Below are 14,355 nucleotides of genomic sequence, written 5' to 3'. Positions count from 1 at the left end.
TTGAAATGCATATATGGTTTGTGATGTAAAAGAAGAATCTATGTTAAATTTTATTAATTTTTGCCAAGATCATGCTTTAGAGCTCAAGTCCAAACATATGGACTTATTTTCAAGAAGCGCAAGAAGTTCAAGAAGCTCAAGATTGATTTCAAGAAGCCAAGATTCTTTCCTTCTTAAAATATGATTTATTTGATTCCTTTTAGAATAATAATTTATCTTTTAGTAGGATTCTAGTTTCTTTTCCTTGTAGAATAGGGATTTTATTTTTCTTGTCTTTAGTTATTTTATTTTCTTATATGAATAAGAATTGTAGTTATCAAAGAAGAGACTCTAAACCTATATAAAGGGTTCTCTTACCTTGTAGAATGGAATTCACGTTTTTAAGCTTTGCCCTAATTTGCAATAGAGTGTTTTTCTCTATTTTATCTTCTTTATCCTTGTTTTTAATTCCAAGCAAGGTGATGATAGTATTTATCTTATTTTTAATTACGTGTGGTGTTTCTTTATCGTATTAGTTGATTTCAAGTGGTGACTTTAGGAATTTTTTAGTTCTTGATCATTCAAGAATACGTTTCTTGATCTAAATTCGTTCGTTCAATATCCTACAATCAGAATTTTCATCGAACCGTTATAACATCAATATTTACTTGTTTTGAACGAGTAAATAGTCTTTCTTATAGTTCAGATCGTCATCGTTCACCTCATTTTTGAACCATTAGATTCCAAGTCCTAAAACTTGAGATACGTTATTTCTTGAAATCAGCCCACGAAACTATGTTTTCGTTTCAAGATCTCGATCCTGGTCGGTTGGTTCTTTGTTAACTCGAAAAATTACATTAGTTTGTGTCCAGGATTGCTGATTTTCTGGTGCAATAATTAAGAAAATACCAGTTATGTCCATGAAATTTTGAGACTTCCTTTAAAACTTCAAATTTTCATATCTCCCTCGTTTTAAGACCAAATTGGGCGATTTAAAAGGAATCTTGGGTGTAATCTCACAAGGATTATGTTGGGCTCATCAAAATATGAGTTTCGGGTTCATCTAGGATCTGACTCGAGCTGAGACAGCTATTGTATGTTTTTTACTTGTTCCGGAATATAGTCACTTTTTCTCATAAGGCTGTGGAGCCCAGGAAGAGACTATTTTTTAGGGAGTTTTCATTTACTTCGTTGGGCCAAACTCAAATATATAATTTTAACATAAATCTATCATTTATTTTGGCTCTAAATCAAGGAATCTTAAACAAGAAAAGAGAAATTTGGCTTGGAAGATAAGAAAAGTGCATACTGGGGGGGGGGGGGGTTGCAAAATTTTTATAAATTGAATAATTTAGTTTTGAACATCGAGTAGGAGTCAGATTTGGATGCAAATTTTATGGTTGAACTCGTATTCGAATGGCTTGCCGAAATTTGTGAGTTTTGCCGGATTTCGAGGTGCGAGCCCGGGTTAACTTTGAGTATTTGATTAAAGATTCGACCTTTATCGTTTGGATTTAATTTCTATGGCATTATTTGATGTTATTGAGTAATTTTGGCTATATTCGAGCTGTTCGAAGGTCGATTTGTGTGGGAAGGGCTTTTTGGAGTATTAATTCACGCGCTTTGAGGTATGTAACATATCTAAACTTGATTTGAGCATAATTATCCATGTGGACTATGATACTTGAGATGAGTTGGTGGTGCACACGTGCTAGGTGACGGGCGTGTATGCGTACACTGGGGTATTCATGATCCGGACAGACTTTAGGCTACTATGAGTCTTGTTTTCTATCATACCTTGTTATTTTTGTATTTTTTTCTACTTGTATGACTACTTGAGTTGTTAATCATGCTAGGAATCATGTCTAGTCTATGTGCTTACCTGTTGAGACATGCTAGGGCCATTGTTGCTATTTTGAGCTGTTTGCCTTGACTGTAGTCATATTCTCAGCCATAATTTTTTATCTGCATGTTATATCTCAGTTTCTAGATATTATTTTTATGTTATATCACATGATGTTAATGACTCTTATATCTGATACTATTTGCTGAGTTCTATGAGACGAGATCAATTGTGACTTGAGCAGATGATGACTGATGTGGGCCATAAAGCCGTATTGTGATTGATATTTGGATCGGTTGCACGCTGCAATATATTGATATATTTTGATCGGGTTGCACGCCGCAACAGATTGATATTTGGATCGGGTTGCATGCAGCAACAGTTATATTGATCTTTGATTTATATTCGATCAGCGCTTAGGCAAGGACCCTCCCCTCCGGAGTCTGGTATTCATAGTGAGCACAGGCACAGGGTTATTTATGTGCTTTGGTGAGGGAAACTTGAGCCAGGTACCCGTACAGTGCTGAGCGTGGTCGTGTGTGTGATGGTGATGGGCTCTTGTTCCAGGTACCCCAAGTAGTGTGATCGTGCTGAGTGTGAGTATACTTGATGGCTTCACTATGATGTTATTGACTTGACATGTATGTTTGACATGTAGGCATAGAGATGTATTTTCCTCATGCTAGATGGTATAAGAAATGTCTTACCTGTTGTTGAAAGTTTGAAAATCGCAGTTTTCTGGATAAATTCATGTTTTAGTGATTTCAGTGATAAAATTGTGGCTTTGGCTGTTATACTAGAAAAACTTATCTATTTTTTTGTATTTGTGAATGACTTGAACATGATATCTGTTGAGTTATTTTCTTGTGCGATGATCATTATTTCATGTATTGTCATTGATTCTGGGTATTGGACATTGACCTTCTTCCGAGCTCGTCACTTCTTTCAGCTCGATGTTAAGCTTGTTATTTATTGAGTACATGGGGTCGGTTGTACTAATACTACAGATCTTGGAGATGAGTTGCTATGATTGACGGGAGCTGGCATTGAAGATGTACCTTCTTTTCTGGATATAGCTACCGCTTGTCCTTAGTAGTTTTGGATTCGTACTCTGTTTATGTATATTTCAAATAGATGTTGTATTTATTTTCATATCAATTTTGTAAATCTAAATCTTAGTAGCTCATGACTTGTACTACCACATGGTTTATTGTATGGAAACTCAACTTTTCTAATTATTGATTGTTTTTAAATCTTCATTAGAGTTGTGTTGATTGTTTCTTGGCTTACCTAGCTGGTTGGGTTAGGTGCCATCACGACTAGGTGGATTTTGGGTCTTGACAAGTTAGTATCAGAGCTCTAGGTTCATAGGTTCTACGAGTCATGAGCAAGTGTCTAGTAGAGTCTTGCGTATAGGTATTACAAACTCAAATATATAACTGGTACCCGAATTCCATAATTAATTTTGTGCTCAAATCCCATTTTTACTAAACCCTAGGTTTTTCAATAAAACCCCAAAATCTACTAAGTTATATGTTAAACTCCTTACCGAATCTATGTATTTAACTCAGAATTGGTAAAAATCACTTACTTTATGATTCTTGATGAAAATATCCCTCCAAAGAGATCCCCTATCGCCCAAGCCAAGTTAAATATTAGGGAAATAAGCCTAAGTCCGGCATTAAAACACATTCTGCCCAGGGGTTTCTTCATTGCGATCGCGGAAAAGGCCTCGCAAGCGCCAAGTCCAAACTGCCCCTGCCTAAAATTTCCTCTTTGCGTTCGTGAACTCCAGGTCACGTTCACGATGCCTTTTTCTGCCAGCCCTCCATGTTCACGGTTGCCAAGCCGTGTTCACGAAGGCCTAATGCCTGCCACCTCTTCCTGCCACATCCTTCTTTGCGTTCGCTAGGTAGGTCTGAATTCACGAAAAGGAACCAGGTCCTCCATCACCTTTGCATGGCCTTCCTCGCATTCACGAAGAGCAATCCACTAATGCTTTCACCGACCTTCTTCATGATCGCGGAACACCCTTCGCGATCACGAAGCACACCAGCAAACCAACATCTCCAAACATGAAGGAAATGGTCCGAAACACCCCCGAGGCCCTCGGGACCCCGTCCAATTATACCAAGAATTCCATAAACATAATCTGGACCTACTCAAAGTCTCAGAACATATGAAATAACATTGAAACCAAGAATCGCACCAGAAAACCAAATTAATTGATTTCTAAACTTCAAATTTCTTCCAACTAACTCCAAACGAGACGAATCATACTTAGACAACTCAGAATGATGCCATATTTTACACAAAAGTCACCAATAACTATAAGAACCTATTCCGAGGCTCAAAATACCGAACATTCATTGATAACACCAAAGTCTACTTCAAATCAAACTTTGTTCTAAAACGTTCAATATGCCAACTTCCAACAATAAGCGCTGAAACACTCCTGGTCCACCCAAAACTCGATCCAAACATATGCCCATGTCCAAAATCGTCGTACGAACTTGTTGGAATCTTTAATTCCTGATTTTGAGGTGGTTTACTCAAAGTGTTGACTCAATTTAAACTTGGCTACCTTAGGCCACTATTATAGAACTAAGTGTTTCGGGTTAAATCGGAACACATCCAAAACAAGAACAACCTTTCCCGCAAGTCATAAAATAGGAAAAACATATATAAAAAGTACTAAATAGGGAAATGAGGATCTAGAAAGCAAAATGACCGGCCATGTCGTTACATGACATCAAATAAAAGATAACCAAGAAGAGTAATTTTATCATTTAATATGATGAAATTTGAATCTTAGTGCATTACTTTCACGTCCATAGGACGACAGGAGTCCGAATGTATCAATTGCAATATAAATTCAGTATTACACCCCACACCTAAGTAGAGTTTGGTAAGTGTGGCTTATAGAGTGGACAATTAGATGGCGACACGTTTGACGCTAGAAGGTGGTTACATGTTTGAGTGGGCTTGCACTAAATTTCTCACCGAGTGCTGCAACGGGAGCAGGGCGACCCATTTTGCATGTGGAGCGGAGGAAATTCCAATGCTTGCTATGCATTCATAAAGGCAATAAGGCGCATTCTCATTAACTCCAAGAGTACCACCCACCATAACTCATCAAAAACGCTCTAACATTTCCTTTGAAGTTTCAAAACAGCCTAAACTGAATCAGAAGGTGGTTCTATTGAGATTTAGCTTCAATAAACATAGAATCATTGTTGTAACATCTATCGTCTTGTGGCATTGATTTTGAATTTTCATTAAAGTCAAAGTTAACCATCATATAAGTGTAGTTAAATCTGCAATAAGTTATGTAGCTTAACCTTCTTTCTTGGCATGAGTTAGTGTAAGACTTTCCTTCCTCTAAATGAATCATGCACTATAAGGTTTGGTAGTTCTAAGCCCCTTCTCAATAATGTCCTTCTATCCTTGTACATTCTTGCTAGTAGCATTTCTTGTGAAGTCTAAAATGTTCCAGTTGGTATCCTGAGGTTAGGGTGCTTGATTCATTTCGAAATTTATGGCTAATGTCCCTTGAAATTGACATTGCATAGCGCGCGCACGCGCACACACATACATATATATAAAAAGACCTCTCTTTATCGTCTCTCTCTCTCTCTCTCTCTCTCTCTCTCTCTCTCTCTGTCTATCTAACGTCTCTCTTCCCCAACCTCCCCACCTCTGCCAGCCGCCGGCGTACAACCGGTGACCACCGGACCCAGGTAAGCCGCCCCTGTCCTCCTTTCCTCTCTCTTCGTCTCTTTCTTCTCTTGCTTTCTTCTTCTTCTTTCTCCCCCTCTTTTCTCTTCTAGTTTTCCAATTTTCCCCCCTTCCATCTCCCGCCTCTCTATCTTTCCCTTTCTTCTTCTGCCATCTTTCACCCGTCTTTTCTTCTTCATCTCTTTCTTCTCTTGCTTTATTCTTCTTCTTTCTCCCCTGTTTTCTCTGTTGGTTTTTCGATTTGCCCCCATTACCTTCTGCTTTCACCCCGTCTCCTCATTCCCCTTTCTTTATTGCTGTTGGTCTGATTCCTAGACTTACTAGTGGCAACAAGGATTTTACACGAAGACAATTTTTTTGAAACCCTCAGGTGACGTGCGCAGGAACATCCAGAACATAGCTGCTATGGACAACACCTTTCCCGACACTCGTTTGGACTCCAAGTTCTATCGTTCTTGCTTGGAATTTGCTATTTGTTAATATTCCGTCGACTGCCTTTTATCCTTGATTAGTGTATTTTCTTCGGCTTGGTTGCATTTACCTGCCATTAGTGGTATCACTCATTTCTTTTGCATGCCCAAGTTACATTACATTTCAGCTTATATTTAGGCTTTGCTTGTGTTACGCTTTACCTGATCGTCTACATTTGTAGTAGTTAAAGCTTAGTTTATATCCATGTGTTTTTGCTGGTGTTTAGTGGCTATTTTGTGTGATAGTAGTGTAAGGTCGTATTCTCGGGTGGGTCAGCGAGTAGGTTGGGGGGCAGGGTGAAAGGGTGGCAAGGGGGTAAGGATTACACAAGGTTGAGAGTTGGATCCTGGAACATAGGGACACTGACGGATAAGTCGATAGAGCTGGGGAAAATTCTCTAGAAGAGGAAGATTAATATAGCATACATCCAGGAGACTAGATGGGCGAGGGGAGGGGGGTACAAAGGCTTGGGATGTTAATGGGTATAAAATTTGGTATTCGAGGGGTGTTAGAGGCAAGAACAGGGTAGGTAATTTAGTTGATAGGGGTACCGGGGAGTTAGTGGTGGATGTCAGGAGGGTGAATGATAGGCTGTTGATTATTAAGCTAATAATTAATGGGTTCACTTTTAATGTGATTAATGCTTACGTGCCTCAAGCGGAACTGAGCAAGGAGGTCAAAAGACGCTTCTGGGAGGATTTGCATAAGGTTGTGTGTGGTATCCCATAGTCTGAGAAGATCTTCATGGGGGTGAATTTAATGGTCATGTTGGGGAGACGGCTACGGGTTATGACGAGGTGCATGGCTGGTTCGGTTTCAGGGTTAGGAACGAGGACGGTACTTTATTGTTGGAGTTTGCTAAAGCTTTTGACTTGGTTCTAGCTAACACAAGTTTTATGAAGAGGGAGGAACACTTGGTCATTTTCCAGAGTAGGGTTGCCAAGACTCAGATTGATTATCTTCACCTCAGGAGAGGTGATAAGGGCCTTTGTATAGTTTGAAAAGTTATCCCGAGAGAGTGTCTGTCAATGCAACATAGGCTCTTGGTAATGAACTTGGAAGGCAAGGGAGCAAGGAAAAAGAGAGCGGTGTACGGCCAACCTAAGATCAGGAGTTGGGGGAGAAGCTATTGGCCATGGGGGCCTGGAGGAGTAGTGGGGACGCGAGTAGTATGTGGACCACAACATCGAACTGCATTAAAAAATCTGCTATGGAGGTGTTAGGGGTCTCGAAGGGTTGCTCGGGTGGCCAAAAAGGGGACTGGTGGTGGAATGGGAAAGTCTAAGGAAAAGTGGAAGCTAAGAAACGTCATATTTGAAGCTAGTGGGGAGCACGGACGAAGAAGAGCGAAGGTGGTATAAGGAGTGTCATAAGAAAGCAAGGAGAGAGGCGAAACTCGCGGTCACGACAGCTAAGACTGCAACTTTTGAAATATTGTATGAGGATCTTGGGGTCAAAGAAGGGGATAGGAAGCTGTACAAGTTAGCCAAGATTAGGGAGAGGAAGACTCAGGACATGGATCAAGTGAGGTGCATCAAAGATGAAGACGGTAATGTATTGGTGGAAGAGTCATGTATCAGGCGTAGATGGTAGGAGTACTTCCATAGACTCTTGAACGAGGAAGGGGATAGGAACATCACGATGGGTGAGTTGGAGAACTTAGAGATTCGGGGAGATTTTGGGTTTTGTAGGTGTATTAAGTGTGAGGATGTTGATGTGGCAATACGGAAGATAAGCAGGGGTAAGGCGACTGGGCCTGACGAGATCTTGATGGAATTTTGGAAAGAAGCGGGTGGGGTAGTCTTGGAGTGGCTTAGTAGATTGTTTAAAGTCATTTTCAAGACGAAGAAGATGCCCGAAGATTGAAGGTGGAGTTTGATGATTCCATTGTACAAAAACAGAGGTGATATCCAGAACTGCAACAACTATAAGGGTATCAAGCTGCTGAGTCACACTATGAAGGTTTGGGAGAGGGTGGTGGAGAAGAGAGTGAGAATAGGCGTATCTATCTCTGAGAATCAGTTCGGATTTATGCCGAGATAGTCAACTACAGAAGCCATTCACCTTGTGAGATGATTGGTGGAGCAGTATAGGGAGAGGAAAAAGGACTTGAACATGGTGTTCATTGACCTTGAGAAGGCTTATGACAAAGTCCCGAGAGAGGTGCTAAGGAGATGTTTGGAGGTTAGCGGAGTCCCGATAGTGTACATTAGGGTGATTAAGGACATGTATTAAGGTGCTAAGACCCGGGTGAGGTCTGCGGGAGGAGACTCGAAACATTTCCCTTTGGAGATGGGGTTGCATCAGGGAATAGCCCTTAGCCTATTTTTTTCCCCTAGCGTTGGATGTGCTGACACGACACATACAAGGGAGGGTGTCATGGTGTATGTTATTTGTTGACGACATAGTACTTACTGATGAGACGTGAGGGGGCGTTAATGCTAGGTTGGAAGTTTGGAGACAGATGCTTGAGTCCAAAGGTTTCAAGTTAAGTGGTCAGAAACTGAATACTTGGAGTGCAAGTTCAGTGATGAGAGGCATGAAAAAGAAGTGGAAGTAAATATTGATACTCAAGTCATTCCCACAAGAGATAGTTTCAAGTATCTTGGGTCTATAATCCAAGGCAACAGGGAGATTGACGAGGATGTTACTCACCACATTGGAGCGGGTTGGAAGAGATGGAGGCTAGTGATCGCTGCCAACTCCCCCTACTAAAAAGTAGCAAGAGAGGGTCGCAATAGCTTTTACCCGATTTGTGGGTCGGGATCGAATCCACAGAGAGCTAGGATTGGAGTCGAGTATCTATCTAGCTTAGGATCGCGTGTGTGTTCTTAATTACACTTCTCATAATTTTTGGGGTTTTCTTTATATTCTACTATGATCAAACTACAAATTATAATTGTAACTGAATTAGACTAAGAGTAAATTGCTACAAGTTGTATCTAATGGTTTAAAAGGCACTAGGGTAGTGACCTTTACCTAGGTGGCTAATTGACAGTTAATTGCATCTAAGGCACGTTTGACATGATTGGGGAAGTATGTTATAACCGTTGCTCAATACTACCCACTCTACACCTCTCGGTAGAAAGAGTGATTTTGCCCAATTGACTCTCTCGAGAATAATTGGGTATGCATATTTGCCCGAGCAACTAGGGTTCAAGTTGGGTAATTACTCTCTCGAGGTTTAACCCTTTAATTGGGACTATCAAATCTCTTGAGTCCATCCCAATTCCTTGTTGAGTTAATTTTGGGGACTTAGGCTCTCTTTCTCAAGAAGAGCCCAAGTCAACTTAGCACAAACTAGTGTTTGGAACCACTAATTCATAAATTAAACCATAAAATTGACCCAAATAACAAACACCCATAATCAATCTAACCTCAAATTACAACACCCATCAATTACCCATACTAGGGTTGAGCCACAACCCTAGCTAATGGGTTTAGCTACTCATGCTTAAAGATAAAATCAGAGAAATAGATGAAGAGAAAGACATAATATTTAATTACTGAAGTAAATATAATGATTCAATTGGTAAAACTACGTTAAAGTACCCAAAATGGCTACAAAATGGCTTCTCACGAGTGCACCTACTGTTCTCTAATATTTGATACCCTAAAAATGGAAAAATGTTCTATTTATACTAAGCTGGAAAAACTGGACAAAAATGCCCCTGCGGGGTCAGTGCGGACCGCACAAAATGGTGTGTGGCCGAACTAGGCTCTTGACTCTGAAAAATCAACTCTCTGAACCCAGGCTCCGCGGACCGCATAGAATGGACTGCGGCCGCGGAGGCAACTAGCGCGGTCCGCACAAACACGATCGCGGACCGCAAAGGCTTGATCCTTAACAATTGGCATCTCTCTGAGGTTTGCTTCCGCGGACCGCACAAAATGATAGTGCGGCCGCGGTGCCTCAGTGTGGATCGCACAAAACCTTTTGCGGCCGCACTGACTTGATGCCTGAAAATCTAACTCTCTGAATCTCCCTAGTGCGGACCGCACAAAGTGTACTGCGGCCGCCCTAGGTCCGTTTCTCCTGAGTTTTGTCTTGTCTTTGGTACTTCTGCACGTTTCACTCCTTTTGAGCCGATCTTTGACATCTCGTCACTTTGTTGCTCACACCTGCAATCAAGCACAACTTATGAGCCTTTCGGGACTATTTTGTAAGAATTTTTACTCAAAGCGTAAGCAAGAAGGAGCATGAAACACGTCAAAATCCCTAGTTATCAACTCCCCCAAACTTAAGCTTTTGCTTGTCCTCAAGCAAACAAAGTAAGACCCACCCCTTTTAGGTAAAATCCAAGAATTTTCAGCTATCCTAAAGTAACCTCAACTAGCATCAATTGGGACTAACAATTGCCCTCGACACACATGAGTCATTGGCAATATTTAGCCTTTGAAAAACCATGGATCAAGTGCGACACAAGAGCATCAAGAGTTGACTCAACAAATCAAAGAACTCTTTCAATTACTTTGGTCATTGTGGAACCCAAATTCACACATCCTCAACTCTCCCTAAGCAAACCTCACCTTTAGAATAGTGGCACACAAAACGAGGTTAATGGGAATTCACTCATCTCTCTCAAGGAAAGGTCACAAGTCCGGCTCTAGGTACCATATGCTTGCCCCTTATGTAAGTATCCACTAATTTAAGCTAACTCAAGATTATATAGGGCTTTTGTGGAGTCATTGTGAAGGATTTTGGTTTAGGGTAGGTCATGTTTTTGTTCAAGTGGGTTCCATCTTCCCTTAAGCACTTCTTTTGATTCATTTGGCACAATTCACTTGACTCTTTGAGTCATTTCACTTCTTTCTAAGGGGTTAGAGAGAAACATTGTCACTCTTTCTTATGCATTTCAGACCTTTTCTCCTTTTTCAACTTTCCACACCTTTCTTTCTTTTTCATTGCTTTCTTGAATCCCTTTTTATTCTTTTTCACATTGAACTTTCTTTTTGTCTTTTTGCTTTTCTTTCTTTTTCATTACTTTTCCTTTTCTTCACTTTTGTGCCTTTTTACCACTTTGTTGCAATCCTCGTCTCTCCCCCAAACTTATACTTTTGCCATGTGCTAAAGGAAAGATTTGGGTGCCAAGAGAGGGTATCTTTTAGAACGGGTATAGGCTTGTATCATGGTTCTTGAAAGAAAAAGGTCTAATGCTCAAAAGGGTTAAATAGGGATCTTATTATTGGTAAGATATGGAATTGTTCAATCTATCATTTGGATCAAGGAGAGCCTATAATCACGTCTCAAGTCGAAATTCACTTAGGATTTCGCCTCAACAAACATTCAGGGCAAGTTCTAGACCAATGGCTCGAGACTTGAACTTGCAATTCAATTACTCACCACACCAGCTAAGGGATTGCTAAACAACGACCTTAGATACGATTTGAGCACACAATGGTCCCGAAAAACCACTTGATGATTATTGGTCAACACAAGAGTCTCAAGGCCACGACTTTCACCATCCTAAACACAACAATTTGTTTTTGACCATAAGATCAAAGGCAAATGTGCTAGGCCCAAGTGAAGCTTTGCTTGAGGTACCCTTAACTACAAACTACTAAAAACAAAAAGAAAAACGGACTCAAACCCTTAAGAAGGTTTTCACGCCATCTATCATTGGGAAGAGCCACCCGGCTCACACAACACTCCACCTTTGGAAAGAACCGTGGCATTAAGAAAACCAAAGGCTTATTGCAAATTTCAAAAACAAGAAGCTACGAATCACAAATAAGAAGCTAAAAACGAAATTTTTTTGCGGAAAATAGAATAAATATATACAAGAGGGGATTTGAATATACAATAGACGGGATGAATATATACAATGAAGTGTAACTTTATATACAGACCAAAGGAAAGATAAAAAGTGCGATAAAAGTAACTAAATATAAAATTATATACAGACCAAATGAAAATCAAGAAAGCATAAAATGGTATCAATATATACAGTCATCCAAAAATGAAGGGCGCACCCCCTCGAATAAAAGCTGGCATTGTCCCCAATGCCAACTAGTCTAAATAAGCACCAAAAAGATAGAAAAAGGATATAGATGACTCCCTAAGCCATGTCCGTCTGCATAGGATCATGGGTGGTCCCTGGGTCCTCTGTGTGCTCGGGAACCTCAGACTGGTTCCCGGTGGTCTGCTCTACTGCTACTGGGACCTGGGCCTGGACAGGCTCTGGAACTGGTACATCCTGTGGCTGACTGGAGGAAGCCTCCGGTGGGTCCGCCAACTGGATGATGGCATCATCTGCTCTAGGGATCGTCCTCCTCCTCTTCGGAGGCCTCTGGGTCTGCTCCGGCTGTGGATGAGCTGCTGGGACGGGATCATCTAGCAACAGGTCCAAAGGCAGCTGGTCTGCCTTCAGTCTATCAACATCTGCCCGCAGCTCCTTCACGGACTCCTTGGAGGCCCGTGTCTTCCGTAGCTTCCTATGCTCCTTAGCAAGCTCCTTGAGAGCCTTGCTATGTGAATCCACTGCCTTTGTTAATGCATCCTGAGTGTTGAGGATTTTCTTCTGGTTCTCAAGTATCTCTTTGAGCGCATCCTCGACTGACTGGGGTACCTGTGGGGCTGACTGAGCTGCTACAGTAGCAGACAATGTGGACAACTTAGATGACGCTGTGGACATCCAGTTGTTGATACTGGCAAGGGCCTGGCTCAGTCGGTGGGCAGTGATGGGATGGGCCCGGCTAGATGGAATCTCCGGGCCTGCTGATGTGGAAGGACCAGGAGGAATGGCTGTAGAAGTGGAAGGTCCGGGAGGCATCTCAGCAGAAATGGAGGTAGGCTCAGCAGGGACCTCTACCACAACTGGCTCTTCAGACTGGCCAGTTGGGGCAGAAGTAGGGGCTTTGTAGTTCTTGTCCTTGGGGTTGTCATTCCCCTTCAAGCTATACCAGGAGAACGGGGCTGTCGCCTTGACCTTGACATCATAGGGCTTCTTGTCCACCTTCAGGTCCCGAAAATACATAGTGAGGGTACTAGGGAAAGGGTAGTTCCGGTCATGCTCTGCTCCCACTAACGAGATAATGCGGGACATCACATTCCCCACATTAATGGGGTATCCCACCATAATTGAAGCAACCAACACAGCCCGGTGGAGAGGAAGGGTCTGATCATGTGTAGTAGGATCCAACCGGCTGCAAACAAATGTCTCCCAACCCCTCGCCTCAAAGTTCAGGGTCCTCCGCAATATTTTTACCCCAGCAGTCAACCAATCAGGAACGCTACCTGGGATTGCCAGGTACTGAGCTAACCATGGACGGACCTCCTCGCCCATCTCCAACTTCGCCATATACAAAGTCTCATCCTCCTCATTGAAGCCCAATTATTCATTAAGGTATCTCTCATCAAATAACACTATCTTATTACGAACCTTGGTCACTTTGGAGCCCTTTTTGATGTGGGCTACATTACTGTAGAATTCCTTGACCATGTGTTCATTAGCATCTACACAGTCATCTAAGAAGTATTCCCAACCCACTCTAGTTCTGAACTGTCTCTGCACGTGAGGGTTGTGGGGTAATAAATCTCTGTCAATGAAACTCCGCTCCGGTATCAACTTTCTCACCGACCACCACTCCCTAAACTTGTGGTACGCTACCTCACTCACGAACCTATCTCTCCAAACCTCAGGCTTTCTAGTTCGGGCAATGCCTCCCACCTGAGGCTCACCACCATCAGCTATCTCCTCATCCCCTTGTACCTCCTCCTCACCTCCGTCTGCACCCTCCCCGGATAATGAAGCTATGGGGGAGGTGGAGTAATCACCACTGCCGGCTGCTGAGCCCTCAGATGACTCAGTGGGAACATGCTCTGGTGCTTGGGTAGTGGTTGGTGGTGGAGGGTTATCTCTTAGCCTAAACCTCTCTGGCCAGTCTTCAACATACTCTGGCACGGAGTCGGAAGAAATGTCCGTGACGGTTGGTACTCACTCCCCGAGGAATGGGAAGCAGCTCTGTCTGCAGCTTTAATTAGCTTTCTGGTCTTTTTTATGTTCTCCCGAGCTTGGGGAGTGAGTTTTACCATCTTCTTCTTCCCTCCCCGGGAGGGTTCTCCTTTTCCGGGTTGTTTTGAGCCTTTTCTCACCATTGTCTGCAAACACAATTCAAATAACTTGTTAGTATCAATGGGTTCACATAAAACCGTGTTGCAGACAAATAAAAATGTTGCAGGAGTTGCCTAGTGCGGACCGCACAAAATGGTAGTACGGCCGCACTGAGGCCACCGCGGACCGCACAAGAATGACCGCGGTCCGCGCAGGTATAGGGTTCCAATAACAAGGTCTCTGGATCTCACCAGTGCGGACCACACATAA

Source organism: Nicotiana attenuata, unplaced genomic scaffold (assembly GCF_001879085.1).
Source record: "Nicotiana attenuata strain UT unplaced genomic scaffold, NIATTr2, whole genome shotgun sequence".
NCBI lineage: Eukaryota > Viridiplantae > Streptophyta > Magnoliopsida > Solanales > Solanaceae > Nicotiana > Nicotiana attenuata.
This window is presented reverse-complemented; position numbering follows the sequence as displayed.